Source organism: Phoca vitulina, unplaced genomic scaffold, assembly GCF_004348235.1.
Source record: "Phoca vitulina isolate PV1807 unplaced genomic scaffold, GSC_HSeal_1.0 scaffold12, whole genome shotgun sequence".
Taxonomy (NCBI): domain Eukaryota; kingdom Metazoa; phylum Chordata; class Mammalia; order Carnivora; family Phocidae; genus Phoca; species Phoca vitulina.
The window spans coordinates 22827711-22842958 of record NW_022589715.1 but is presented as its reverse complement, the minus strand read 5'-3'; the positions used below and the strand labels follow the sequence as shown (position 1 = coordinate 22842958).

At 43.8% G+C, this 15248-nt stretch overlaps 1 pseudogene; it reads left to right on the top strand.

The window, feature by feature from the left end:
• Positions 1-1572: 1572 nt before the first annotated feature.
• LOC116636432 lies at positions 1573-13829 on the top strand (annotated as a pseudogene).
• The last annotated feature ends 1419 nt before the right edge of the window (positions 13830-15248 follow it).

The window sequence follows — 15248 nt, the reverse complement described above, 5'->3', positions numbered from 1 at the left end:
CTCAAATAAATAAATGAAATCTTAAAAAAAAAGAAGCAGCAGCAAATTAGAGCCACAGTGAAAATCAGCAAATATCAAAAGGCTTCACAACACCAACAGTGGAAGGAAATGGGTCCTCTTCCACACAATGGCCAGTGACCCTGCAGTTGGGCACAGACTCTACAGGGCCACTCTGGCAATATTTATAAAACTTTAAAATGCACATACCTGGGCGCCTGGGTGGCTCAGTTGGTTAAGCGACTGCCTTCGGCTCAGGTCATGATCCTGGAGTCCCGGGATCAAGTCCCGCATCGGGCTCCCTGCTCGGCGGGGAGTCTGCTTCTCCCTCTGACCCTCCTCCCTCTCATGCTGTCTCTCATTCTCTCTCTCGCAAATAAATAAAAATCTTAAAAAAAAAAAATAATAAAATGCACATACCTTTGGGTAGCAGCAACTCTTTGTCTAGAAATTTATCTTACGGATATACTCCCACCTATGTGTGGTTTGGGGCAGTTACCCAACCTCCCTGCATTTTTATGCCAGAAGATTATCATGGGAATTAAATGATATAATATATGGAAAGAATTTTATTTTATTTATTTTTTAAGATTTTATTTATTTATTTGACAGAGAGACATAGCGAGAGAGGGAACACAGCAGGGGGAGTGGGAGAGGGAGAAGCAGGCTTCCCGCGGAGCAGGGAGCCCAATGCAGGGCTCGATCCCAGGACCCTGGGATCATGACCTGAGCCAAAGGCAGATGCTCAACAACTGAGCCACCCAGGCGCCCCTACATGGAAGGAATTTTAAAGATGACACACAGTAAATGCTCAGTAAATTCTGGCTGTTATTATTACAGCACTGTTTGTGGCAGCAAAGCACTGGAAACAACCTGAATGTCCATCTATTGGGGACTGATAAAAAAAGTTTTGTCTGTACACCGGAAAACCATGAAGCTTTTAAATAGAGTGAATACTCTTTAAACAGTGCTGTGAAATGATCCTTAGAAATATTAAGTGGAGGGACAAAAGCAAAGTGTAGAAGAGTGCTTATGGTTTGCCACCATCGGGGCGGGGGGCAGGCGCGTCTATAGGAGCACAGTCTCTCCATGGAAGGAGTCACAAGAACCTGGTTTCACTGAAGGTTCCTGGGAGCGGAACTGGGAGGCAGGTGCTCAGGGGCCACTGCTATAACCTCTTGTCCCTTTTATATTGTCCACATAGGGATGTATTTGCTATTCAAAACAAATAAATTCTACTTTTGGATATATACCCCAAAGGGTTAAAAAGCAGGGGCTCAAACAGGTACTCATATTGTACACCAATGTTCGTTACTTACAAAAGTTGGCAACAACCCAAATGTTCATCTATAGATGAATGGATAAACAAAATGTGGCATATCCATGCAATCCAATATTACTCAGACTTTAAAAGGGAGGAGGGGGTGCCTGGCTGGCTCAGCTGGTAGAGTATGTGACTCTTGAGCTTGGGGTTGTAAGTTCAAGCCCCACATTGGGTGTAGAGATTACGTAAAAATAAAATCTTAAAAAAAATTTTTTTAATGAAAGGAAGGAAATTCTAACACATGCTACAACATGGCTGAAACGTGAGGACATTATGCTAAGTGAAATAAGCCAGACCCAAAAAAGACAAATACTGTATGATTCCACTTATACGAAGTACCTAGAATAGCCAAATTCATAGAGACAGAAGACAAAATAGTGGATCTGGGGCTGGGGGAAGGGGCAATGGGGAGTCACTGTTTAATGGATACAGAGTTTCAGTTGGGGAAGATGAAAAAGTTCTGGATACTAATGGTGGTGATGGTTGTACAGTAGTGTGAATGTATTTAATGCTATTAAATTTGTACTCTCAAAAATAGTTAAAATGGTAAATTTTGTTATATTTATTTTACCACAAAAAAGTAAATAATTTAAATTTAATTTTAAATAAGATAGTATATCACTGTAAACACTTTTTTGAAATAGTCATTTTTTTACTTTGATTGGAGTTATATTAGATGTAGAGATTGATTACAAGGAGCTATAATGTATGAGACACAACAAAGAATAAGCCCTAAAAAAGGACCCTTGGTCTCCAAACCCTGGCAGTCTCCATGCCAGGTGAACCTACTGTGCTGACTGGCTTCTGGGGGATTCCTGATACAGAGCAGAGGTGAAAGGCTGAAGCAGGACCAAGGAAGGAGGACAAGCAACTTCATCCAAGACAGGGAAGAAAAAGGAAGGAAAGAGATGATGGGCAGGGGCAGAAGCAGAGAAAATTCCCACCTGACCACACAGACTTTCTCCATGAGGAAAGAGGTGAGGGGTGGGAGTGTGTGCCTTTGGGGTGGATTTTGAGGGTAGTGGAAAGGTTGACCTTCAAGGGGTCAGCCCAGGGATGTGTAAAAGAATTGCCATGTCCCCACTGAGGACCCTGGTGAGGCTGGAGATCAGACGTGTAGAGAGAATTTTTCTACTCCTCCCACCTCTTCTCCCTCCCCAGGCAACAACCCTGAAGCGTTCGCAGACCCCTGGGAGCTAAATAAGTAAAGAAGAGTAGAAAGCAGGACTTTCCATCCAGACCGCCAACCACCATAGGCCTCTCTTCTTCAGCAACACCAGGTTGGGATGGGAAGAGGCCCCAATTTTAAATTGAGATTGAGGTCTGGATTATCATTGGGATCAACATTATCATTTCTGAGATGAGCCTGAGACCAACGGTGACCAGAACAATCGTGTGACTTGTCTAAATTTCATCCAGAGGCAGAGCAAGGTTCAGCCACACAGAATAAATTTAAAAGAGCAATCACAGGTAAAAAAAATCAGGCTGCTTTCTGATTTTACCCCATGATTCACGCTTATTTAATGGAACACTTACACAATACTATCTTCAACCGTTACTTAACATGCATATATCTTGCACCTCCCACTAGATTGTAAGCTCTCTGAGGGCAGGGCCCATGTGCCATTTATCCCCATACTGCCACCAAAGCCCAGCAAAGTACCTTGCACGTACACAGTAAGCCGTAGGGTTATATGATTCAGTGCATGGGGACAGTGTCGCTGATGACATTACTAGTGTACATGTGTACCATGGTAAAAACTGGCTAGGTAGCTAGAAGCAGCCAGGCAGTGCGTTGGAAACTCATCCCAGAAAATTCCTTAGCTAGATCACTGAGTTCATGAAATACACTTTAAAAGGCGGGGGGCGGGGGGGGCACCTGGGTGGCTCAGTTGGTTAAGCATCTGACTCTTGGTTTTGGCTCAGGTCATGATCTCAGGGGCCTGGGATCAAGCCCTGCGTTGGGCTCCCCGCTCAGCGGGGAGTCTGCTTCCCGTTTCCCTCTGCGCCTCCCCCTGCTCATGAACTCTCTCTCTCAAATAAATAAATAAATAAATAAATCTTTAAAAAAAGAAAAAAGAGCCTGTGTTCAAGGAATTCTGATATAAAATGATATTGCAGTTTGCCCAGGTTTAGGGTAAAAGGCATAGAAATGAAGTAGGTGTGGATGATCATGTTCTGTTTCTCTGTTAGAGCCGCTCTTGTTCTGAATTAAGGGGAAGCAGGCTAAGACGCAAGAAGAGGGTGCAATCAGACCCAGCTCATGCCCTAAGATAGCAGGAATGAACGCTGCAGTGCCCCATTAGGCTTCAAACCAAGCTGAATCCATTTTTGAGTAAGGAATCTTAAAGGGCTCATGTCTTCAAGATTATATAAAATGATCCAAATTATGTACTTCTGAGAGAATAAATTAGCTGAAGCAGCACAGAGCCCAGCTCTTTAGATAGGGAAGTAGATCTCAAGTAGCTCAAGAAGCAAAATTTTCTACAGATGAAGGTTATGAAAAGGAAACCCAAGGCCAGCTGGTTCTGCTTTGTGGACGGTAACGTCGGAGAACACACTCTGCTATCTATTTCATGTGACCGCATCACTTGTGCTGAAGTATCTCCTTTGTTGGCCTGGCCTCTGTCGATGGTCATGGAGCAGGGGGGTAAAAGAGAAGCTATTTGAGCATCTCCATCAGTAAGTCTAAGTGCTTGATTACTGCCTCTCTGAGAAGATGAACTGAACCGAAGGGAGAGTGGGCAGGCATTCAGTCGAGCAACAAGCCAGTTACTGAGCACCTTCAATGGATGGGGAAAGATGGCTCTCCTCAGACTGGGCAACCCAAAATAAGCTAGGGAGGGGAGGGGGAGAAACAGCATAGTTGGTGGGTTTTTAGGGTACTCCTGAGAACATTCCTCAGCTCATGAGCTCACAGCTCAGTCCCAAATTGCAGGAAAGTAAAAAAACCCTTTCTTGGGGACAGAAGTCCACAGAGCTAAGGGCTCCGGATTTCTAAGTTAGAATTTCATCAAGGGCTGGGTGACCCTTTCTTGGATAGCCAACTGATCCCCAGAAGTCCTGATTTGCAAGAACTACGGTCTGTTACATCTAAGAAGAGAGATGAGGACTATCTCCCTGGCTTCTCATGCATCACCTCCCTCCCATTCCCTAGAGCCCATAAAGCTGGTCCTTGGTAAAGGTCACCTCCTTCAGGTGGGAAAGCTTAATTGAAGTGGGGATTTTTATATAAGTCTCATGTTTCCTGGACTCATAGGAGCCTCCAAGAAGATGCTGGAAATAACCCTTATCGAACTGAAAGAAGCTTGAAGTAAGCACAGGACCAACCCCCATGACTTCCATGGCTGAAGAACCTGGATTTAAGAAGTTAGAACTCCATGCAGAGAATACAACTAGATCTAGATCTCAGCCCCTCAGTGCATGTCTGACATTGCACAGATGCACGTATGCATAGATACTCCCCTCTCCAAAGGTGGGGGCAGGGGAACGCAGAATAGCAACACCACCAACAGGACAACCTGATCATTATCTTACTTGTCCTTCACTATGTTGAAATAGTTAAAAATTAATTTAGACAACAGATTGTCCCTTATCTTTGCTCTCTAAATCTTGCACAGGCCTTTAGCAAAAAGCAACACAATTCTCACCTGACCCTCTGTGGGCTGGAGATTCCTGCCTACACTATTGGGTTCATTCATTCACATCCCCAAACCTGAACCTACAACCAAGCTGTTAACTCCATATATTTAAAATCCACTCTACTCACCCCGTGCAGTAGCCTGTCGCTCCAGCGCCCTTGAATCCAATCCTTTAGGGTGGGCCTTGCAGTTGGAACCCACCCACCTCTCCTTTTTTTCTACCTCTGCTATTAACATAGCCCCTCCTCTATTACCTCACCAACCAACTATTTTAGAACCAAAAAGTCTTTGTCTAGTCACAGACACTGTAAAAGTAACATTTGTTTTAAGTTTTTAAATCTAATGTCTGTGTTGTCCGCAATTCTTACTGGTTTATCTAATCAGCATGTCCTAGGGAGGTTTATTACTTGTGGGTTTAGCTTGCGGGAGCCAGCTGAGGCATTCCCCCTGCCCCAGAGAATCAGCTCCTTTAAGAGACAATCCCTGGGAAAGATGTCTTCTTTGCTTTGCCTCTTCTCTTCAGAGGCCTGAAATTAAGGAGCACGTTCCACATCCCACAGCCCCTCCAGCTCTGCAAGCCCCAATTCCTGACTCTTCGGAGAAGGATATGGACAAGATAAATGAAGAAGGCATTTGAACAAATCAAACCCTACAAGAAAAACGTTGTGTACTTTGTGATTTTTTTAAGTTTTGTGCTGATTTTTGCCCTCATTTTAACTGCTTTGTAAGTAGGAAAGATAACTATCAGTGGGAAGAGGGCAGGGGGAAGGCAGAGACAGTGAGTGGGAAGTGAGGGGAAAAGAAGTGCTAGTGGGGAAGGGACACACAGTGTTGGGTGTGGGCACACAGTGTAGAGGGTGCAGCCACACAATGTTGGGGGGCAGACACAGTGTTGGGTGTGGGCACACACAGTTGGGGTGTGGGCACACAGGGTTGGGGTATGAGCACACAGTGTTGGGTGTGAACACACAGGGTTGGGATGTGAGCACACAGTGTTGGGTGTGGGCACACAGTGTAGGGGGTGCAGGCACACAATGTTGGGGGCAGACACACAGTGTTGGGCGTGGGCACACAGGGTTGGGATGTGAGCACACAGAATTGGGGTGTGAACACACAGGGTTCTGGTGTGAGCACACAGTGTTGGGTGTGGGCTCACAGGGTTGGGGTGTGGGTATACAAGGTTGGGGTGTGAGCACAGTCTTGGGGTGGGCACACGGTGTTGGTATGTGTGAGCACACAGTGTTGGGTGTGAGCACACAGAGTTGGGGTGTGGGTATACAAGGTTGGGGTGTGAGCACAGTGTTGGGTGTGGGCACAAATTGCTGGGGGATGGGCACACGGTTTGGGTTGTGGGTACACAGAGTAGGAGGGATGCTGAAATCTCTGCTAGTCTAGGCATCTCTGGACACCAAGCATTGGGCTCAGTGACACACACAGCTTCTCTTATTTAACTCTCAACAGTCCTGCCAGGCAAGGATTTTCATCCCCAGATGAAACCTTGCAGATATGGAAACTGAGACTCAGAGAGTGTAATACTGGCCCATGGACTCATAGATGTAGGAGGAAGAACAGGGGTTGGGAGCTCCATTAAAAAATGAACTCCACCCCTTTTCTCACACAGGTCCTGTTGTAGATTTACTGAGTGTTTTCAGGCCCATATTTCAGGGTTTACCTTTTCTTTCAGATAGGAAACTTATCTTCTGTATAAAGTCCTGACTCTGTTCCTAGCTCACTGGGGTTTCCCCCAGTGGAAAAGCCACACATGCAGCAGACATGTGGAAAAGTGTGTTTTGGAGGCCATGGCTGAGCCATAACTTTAACCCTACATCCTACTTTCTTTCCATAACCCATGGAATCAAAGACTAGCAAGACTAGGATGACCGACTCACCTTGGTTTGCCTGACACTTCCCCAGTTTTAGCTCTGAAAGAACTGCAACCTAGGAAACCCCTTGTCTGGGGCAGATGGGGATAGCCTGGCCCAGAAGACACAGTCTCCAGCCTCAGGGAGTTTCCAGCAAATCGGGAATTAGATAAATACACAAGCAGAAGAGTGCAAGGCCCCATAAAACAGCACAAAGGGAGGGAGGGGTTCAGTAAAAGAGAAACCATATGTGTTTAGAGGACTTACTCATTTCACAAATGGTCATTGCTTACCTTCAAAGTCTTGGGCCATAGCTTAGGCCCAATGTGTTAAAGAAATACTTCATGGAGGGGCAGCTGGGTGTGGAATCAGTTGAGCGTCCAACTCTTGATTTCTGCTCCGGTCATGACTCAGTCTGCGGAAGCCCTGCAGCCGCCGCTCACGGAGCTCCACATCAGGCTCTGCACTGCGCATGGAGCCTGCTTAAGATTCTCTCTCCCTCTCCCGCTGCACTGCCCCCTTGTGTTCGTACATGCGCACAAACGTGCGCATGCGCACTCTCTCAGAAAGAGAGAAATAGGGAGGGAGGGGAAGGAAGGAAGAAAAAGAAAGAAAGAAAGAAAAAGAAAGAAAGAGAGAGGGCGCCTGGGTGGCTCAGTTGGTTGAGCGACTGCCTTCGGCTCGGGTCATGATCCCGGGGTACTGGGATCGAGTCCCGCATCGGGCTCCCGGCTCAGCGGGGAGCCTGCTTCTCCCTCTGATCCTCTCCTCTCTCATGCTGTTTCTCTCTCGCTCGCTCTCTAATAAATAAATAAATAAAATCTTTAAAAAAAAAAGAAAGAGAGAAAGAAAGAAAGAAGGAAGGAAGGAAGAAAGAAAGAAAGAAAAGAAATAGACTTCATGGAGAAAATGACCTTCAGTAGGACGTGAAGGGAAAGGGTATAGGGGTGGGATTTGGAACAGCAGGCAGGATGGAAGGAGTCATAAAAACAAAGACCTAAGTGCTGGAAGAATTCAGTGTACCCCAGAAACTGGGGGGCAGTTTCCCTGGTACAGGGCGGTTTTGGGGAGGAAAAGGACTGGGCCATTCTAGGGAGAGACATAATTATCAGCAAATGGGTCTGAGCTCCAAGGAATGTGGAATGGGACTTGGTACAAGAATGGAAAGATTGGCTTCAGAGTGGATCGCAGCACAGGTGGGAAGACCCGTTGGGCCGTCACTGCCAAGCATTCCAGGGAGACCCTTTGGTTTCAACCCACCCAGATTTTGTTTCAATCATTTGGATATTTAGTTCAGATATTTTAGCTTTTGGTTTTTGTTTTTGTTTTTCACTTCATGCGGGAATTAGAGGGTGAGGTTCACCCTGGGTTGATGAGGGGACAGGCTGCCCAAAGGGAACAGGTCTGCAGGCTGAGGATCCTTCCTGATAAAGGAAATAGGGAGGGGACTGCTCTGGCAGCAAAGTGCTTTCCTGCTTGTGTCCTGTGTCCACCGGGGGTTCACTGGAGTGCTTGCCTGTTCTCTGTCCAGCTCTAATAACACCTTTGCTGTCAACCAATGCACATTCTTATTTACTTTTTTTTTTGGCTTAAAACAAAAAACATAATTCCAAGCATTCTTATTTACTTTGAGAGCCTTTCTGCCTTGCTGTAGAAGAACAGTCGTTCATTTGTTGTGTGTGAGCAAAGCAGGGTGGAGGCTGGGGCACATGGCCTGACGTGCCCCCACTCCCACCGACCGCCACAATGCCTGGTGTCTCGGGGCCTCAGGGCTTTCCCACTCTACCTAATTCTCAGGTGATCCCTCTTCTCTCCATGTGAGGAGGCAGGTTCCTCTGCAAGTGTGATGCAAGTTCAGTTTACGTCCAGAACTCTAGCAGCAAGGGACACTGAGAAATAAGATTTGGGGCTTTCCAATCTCTCCCATTAGGAGGGTGCAACGGAGCTTAAGAGAGCCTATCCAAGAATGTACCACAAGGTTTCTAAGTCTTGACCAATGGTAAAGCTACATGTGGTCTTCCAATCAATGACGATGTGTCTGTTCCATAAAATAGAACCCAAGCTGAGGACGGGTGGTGGGGTGAGAGGCATCCCTTCCCCTCACTGTGCCCCAGCCTGAGCCATTCAGCCTCAGCTAGGAAGCTGGCTCTGCAGGAACGTGGTCGTCCCACCTGAACCACGTGAGTGGAGTGAGGCTGGAGGACTTTCCTGCCAAAGGGACAAGAGCTCGATGTCAGATCCCAAAGAATCTACCATACAGCAGTCCCCCCTTCCCCACAGGTTCACCTTCTATGGTTTCAGTTACCTGCAATCAACTGTGGTCCAGAAGCAGGTGCTCCTCCTTCATTAGCAGGTCAGCAGGAGCCTAAGGCTACGTACGTCTCAGCACCTACATCATTCTCCTCACTTCATCTCATCATGTGGGCATTTTCTCATCTCACAGCGTTACCAGAACAGTGAGTACCATACAATAAGCTATTTTGAGAGAGAGAGAGAGCACATTCACATAACTTTTATTACAGTATATCATTATAATTGTTCTATTTTATTATTACTTGTTGTTAATCTCTTATTGTGCCTAATTTATAAATTAACATATGTATGCATGTATAGGAGAAAACATAGTCTATATGGAGTTCGGTACATCTGTGGTTTCAGGCATCCATGGCGGTCTAGGAATGTATCTAGGTAAGGGGGAACTACCATACTTGTTTTCCAACATTGCTTTGGAATTTTCCCCTTTTCTTTCCTTTCTTTCATAAAAAATGTAGTTTCAGTTGAACTTAGGGAGGAAAGAGAAGTAAATGTAAGAGTTCAGTTCCTCTTGAAACTAGAGTTTTTGATTCTTATTAAGATTGAATTTTTTCAGCTGGTATTGAACCACTGGATTATTTGTGAATTGCTATTCGTATTTATGTTTATATTGGTGTGTTTCTCTTTTCTTATTTATGTGTAAGAATTTTCATATATTGTAAATATTTTTCTATGTTTGTCATTTGTTATTCAATTTTAATGGACTTTTTTTCCTTCCCAAAGGGCTTAGTGCATGTGTGTGTGTTTTAATGAAGTCAAATTTATCCACATTTTTCCGTTAAGATTTCTAGTTTTGTTGCCAATCTCAGAAGCACTTTAACCATCCCCAAGTTTATGTACACCTATATTTTCATCTAGTTCTAGAAGTCATCTGACTTGAATTTAGTTTATGGTGTAAGATAAAGATTTAACTTTATTACCCCTCCCCACCCCGTGCTACATCACCATTTGTCAAATCATGTATCCTTTATCCAATAATTTGAAATGCTACTTTTATCACATCCTAAATGTTTCTGTGTGCTGAGTCTGTGCTCAGCCAACCATCCTGACAGCATGTTACACACACGGTTACCTTTTGCTACCACTCGCTCTCCCCTCAAACCACTGTGCTTGGATTTTTTTTTTTTTAAGATTTTATTTATTTATTTGACAGAGAGAGACACAGCGAGAGAGGGAACACAAGCAGGGGGAGTGGGAGAGGGAGAAGCAGGCTTCCAGCAGAGCGGGGAGCCCGATGTGGGGCTCAATCCCAGGACCCTGGGATCATGACCTGAGCTGAAGGCAGACACTTAACGACTGAGCCACCCAGACGCCCCTGTGCTTGGATTTTTGCTCCCACTGTGTTACAAACATTTCTCTGGCAAAGCTCATCATCAGACACCTAATAGCCAAAGTCTGTGCATGCTTTTTAGGGCTTTTCTTGATAGACCTCTCTGGTATATTTGACATTGTTGACAGTTCTTTCCTTCTTGAAGTCCCTTCTTTTGGGGGTGGTTTTGTTTGCCTGTTTGTTTTGTTTTGGTATATTTGGGGACATTTGGATCTTTAGGCACGTGCATCTTCATCTTTGCTGAATCCCACCACAGGGTTCTCCAGAAGGACTATAGTACTTCACACGCCCACAAGCAGTGTGCGTTAGACTAACAGGATTATTTAAGGACTAGCGTTGGTAGAGCTGAGCGCTCCGGGTCTCTGCCCCACACCATTTGCTCAGCATCCCCCTGTGCACCTTCTCCCCACAAATCTCTCTCTTGTGAACTTGAATCCTGCTGCTGGCCTAAGCCAAACCCATGATCATCCCCATTCTCCCCACAACACAAACCAATTGAGAGCGTTAAAGGCTCACTCTCCTAAACCTCGTTTTTGCATTTTGTTCCCTGCCCCCAAATCACCAGAGGCTTTCCAGGGCAGTCAAATAAAGTCTGAGCTCCTTGGATTGGCACCCAAGGCCTTCCCCTGCCCAGCTTCCTCATTCTTTCCAAGACTTATTTCCCCCCATTCTCTGTGGGAGAACACTTGAATCCAGGCAAGGGGACCCATTCTGGTGCTGGGGGGTAAGCCAGTACGGCCACTCTGCAAAAACATGTGGCAATATTTAATAAGGATGAAAATACACATACCAAATGACCAAGCAATTCCACTTTTGCACATATGTACCAGGGCACGTGAACAAGGATATTTATACAGCCTGGTTTATAGGTCCTCAAACTTGGAAGCAACCTAAATGTCCATCAAGAGCAGAATGGATAAGTTCCAGTCTCTGTACCCTTCCTCACTCTGACCCCCACTAACCTAGCATCAATGGGGAGATTTCTTTTTCAGACAACATATTTTCATTTAAAACAGGAGCCCAACTACCTACTGTACAAAACAGGATTCTTTTCCCCCACTGAAAAATCAATTTCCTATATCATTGTGTAAATATGTAGGAAAACTCTAAGAAGTTGAGGTCAACTACTTGTTTTATCATTGTGTTCATCTAAGTACTCTTTTTTAATCCCCTTTTAAAAGTTTATATACAGTAAAATCCATTCTCTTTTAGCGTTCATTTTTTTTAACATTTTTTTTTAAGATTTTATTTATTTATTTGACAGAGAGAGAGATAGCAAGAGCAGGAACACACGCAGAGGGAGTGGGAGAAGGAGAAGCAGGCCTCCCGCTGAGCAGGGAGCCCTATGTGGGGCTCGATCCCAGGACCCTGGGATCATGATCTGAGCCGAAGGCAGACGCTTAACGACTGAGCCACCCAGGCGCCCCAGCGTTCATTTCTAAGAGTGTTAACAAATGCATACAGCCTATCCTTTGCTTTTTTTTTTTTTTTCTTTTCACAAAGGAGTATCAACATGGTCTCACGTAATTTATCTTACATTTTGTCCACGGAGATCTGAGACTTTGGAAAACAAAGTTTGATTTCACAATTTGGTAAGCAAGTTGTGTTTACTCCATGAGTTCACAGAAGTTCAGTTTCACCTATTGGTCCTTGCTCAATTGTTTGCATAGGTTCTGATTGTCTTCTAGAATGGCCAGTCATGGGCTGACGCTTTCCACCAAGATCAGAAGGGAAAACAGGCCTGGCTTTCAACTCTCTATGGACATTTGACAAGCCATTGCTGCAGGTGAAAGGTCCAGCCAAGGATCATCTAAACCAGGTGCCCTCGGCTGCCAAGTATATACGCGACCTAAAACTCCAGGAGAGGGTCAGCCATTTCTAAGCTACCTTGTCATCTAGAAAGTGCCAAGATTTGATAGCCTAAGCATTGAGGGAGAGAGAACACTTGTCCCCACACTTCTCCAAGAAAGGCAGGGAAACTTGGACCCTTAGTAGGCATATAGTTTTCAAAGTACATTAAATCAACTAAGTTAACTTTTTAACCATAAATCCAGCATTCCATTTGTTCTGACATGATGCAAAAATTTTTTAATTTTTCATTGATTAAAACCTAGAAATACTTTCATACCATCCCATCAAGAGGCCAACCACTACCTTACCCAATATTTTATCCCTCCCTACCCCAGTTGTTTTGATCTTTATTCTTCAGTGGATGACTTCAAAAATGGGATGCTAAGCCTCACCAAGATGGTGACCTTGATGGCCTGCCCCTCTGAGGTGGCCAGCCCCTCTCGTGAGGTAGGAATTAACATATCTTACAAATCCAGGTGGTGCTGATGCTGGTGGTCAGGGGACCACACTTTGAGAATCACAGCTATAAATCTAAAAATGTATAGGAAATGTGGAAGGCAGAGGAACCTATTAACACCATGAGGATATATTTTAAATCCAGACTCTGAGAAATAGTTCCTTCAACAAATAAATTATAAGGAAAAAGAAAGCAAGAAAGAACCTAGAGATTACAAGAGACTTAGTAGGCATGGAGAGTAGGGCCAAGATAGCACAGTTAAAATACAAGCCTTGAACTCTGTATGAAGCTGGATGTCAACATCTACCAGATTCTGCCCAGTGCTTCCAACAGCAGCTACAGGCTGGACTTCAGGACAGCCTACTTAGACTGGTCACCTCCAAATAATTTCAAAAGGGAAGGTTGCCTATCAACTCGAGTATAAAATATCATGGGAGCTCTCTGTATGAGCACCAGTAGAAACAATATCCTATCATTGTTGAGGAGATAGTGACAGATTCCAGCTTCTACTGTGTAATCTGGTTCCAGGATGACACTGGGCATAGTGCTTTCACTGACATTTACTTCACAGATCAGGTGATGCCTTTGACTTTATATCCTTCTGCAAAATTACTTCAAGTGGGTAAAGCAAGTATCTAAGATGTCCAATGAATCTCAAGGACTGGACACTCATCCCAAGTTGGATCTGGGCTTCAAGGAAGGACAGATCATCAAGTTGAGTAATAGGAACCTTGCAACCAAGAGATGATGGGTTTCTTAGCCCAGGACTACAGGGGACTGGGGGTCTAAGTTTACTCCCAGACCCACTTGGAGGCAAAGTCACTATTCCCCCTCCATCCTCAGAGGATGCCATGAGCAATCACGTTGCCCCCACCATCCATTCCAAATCTAACCATGGAGGTAGTGACACAGGTAACATTTTAGGATGGGCTTCTCCTACTCCTCTCATGACACAAGCTCCAGTGTCTGAGCAATGACTTGGGGAGACTTTGGCCCTGCATCCAGCTCTGTTCCAAACCTGGCACCACAGCCATCCAACTAAGTCCAGGACTGAACAGCCTTGGCAGAACATCAAGAACAGACTTGAAGAATAAAAATGACCTTGAGAAGATGCGGAAGAAACTCCATCTTTGATGAGGAAAATGGACAAGGTGCAGAAAAGACTTTTTCTAAACAATTGCAATATATAATATATTTGTTCGGGGGATGATCAGAATACTTACACAGAGCCAGCGGATATTCTTGAAGACCTTGTCATAGAGTTCATCACTGAAATGATGCACAAGGCAATGTCAATTGAAAGACAAGATCAATTACAAGTTGAAGATTTCATCTTCTTGATTTGAAAGGATCCAGGGAAGTTTGCTAAGGTTACTCGTGATTACTGTGAATGAAGAATTGAAACAGGCTGGAAAAGAATTTGATGAAGCCTACTATGGATCTTGACACTTTTTCTAATTTCTGAAGCTTCATTATCTTGTGGGGCAGCCATAGATAGTAACTGAATATTTTCTACAGTAAGGTCCATGTAACTGAAAGATGGAGAAACACAAAATTCTCATGTCTTCAATTTTAGAGTGATATTTGAGATTTTAATTGCCTTTGATATTATCATATTTGAATTACACTGGGTTTCAATGACCACACAAAAGTTAAATTATCTTGCAAACCACACAGCTCCTTCTGACTTTTGACTCCAAATGATGAAGTAGTACTTGTATTAGGTGTCTTTGTGCCATTGTAAGCTATACTATAGCTGTTTAATATGTGAAATCTAAATGTCACTTTGACCCTGTGATACCTGAAATATGTTTCATTATTTTCAAGTTTCTGGACAACAGTAATCTAACAGATTAAAGATAATGAACTGTTGAGTCACTATATTGTACACCTGAAACTAATATCACACTGTATGTTAACTGGAATTTAAATAAAAACTGAAAAATAAGGATAGTGAACTGGTCTGTGTTTCTTTTAAGTAGAAGATGGTATTGGAATATAGTCTTGTAAGAATGTTTATGTCTTAAAAGATAATTTGCTTTATTCTTTTCTTTAGATAGCGAGTGATATTTTGGAGAAACTAAATTTCACGTGAATGCTTGTGTTGGAAAGCTTTTTTGACTTAAAACCTTTGGGGCTGATACATACTATGTGTCAAGTTGTAGAACTCATTCTCCTGGATCAGATTAAAGCTTCTAAAATACATGCTTTTAGTAGTAGTTGGAATGGAATTGCTTAAAGAGCTGATGGCAGAATAAGCATCTGGGGTAGTGTTTTATTAACATATTTGTTAGTTCTTGTTCATTATGGAAATATGTACTTGATTAAAATCAAATATGGCTATGGAAACCACTTCCTCACCTTCCTGTAGTTCAGGATATACATATTTTGTGTGTAATTAGCTATACTTTATTAAATTATTATTGCACTTAGTTTAAAATAAGATTTAAATTGCATTTAAAGAGATCAGTGA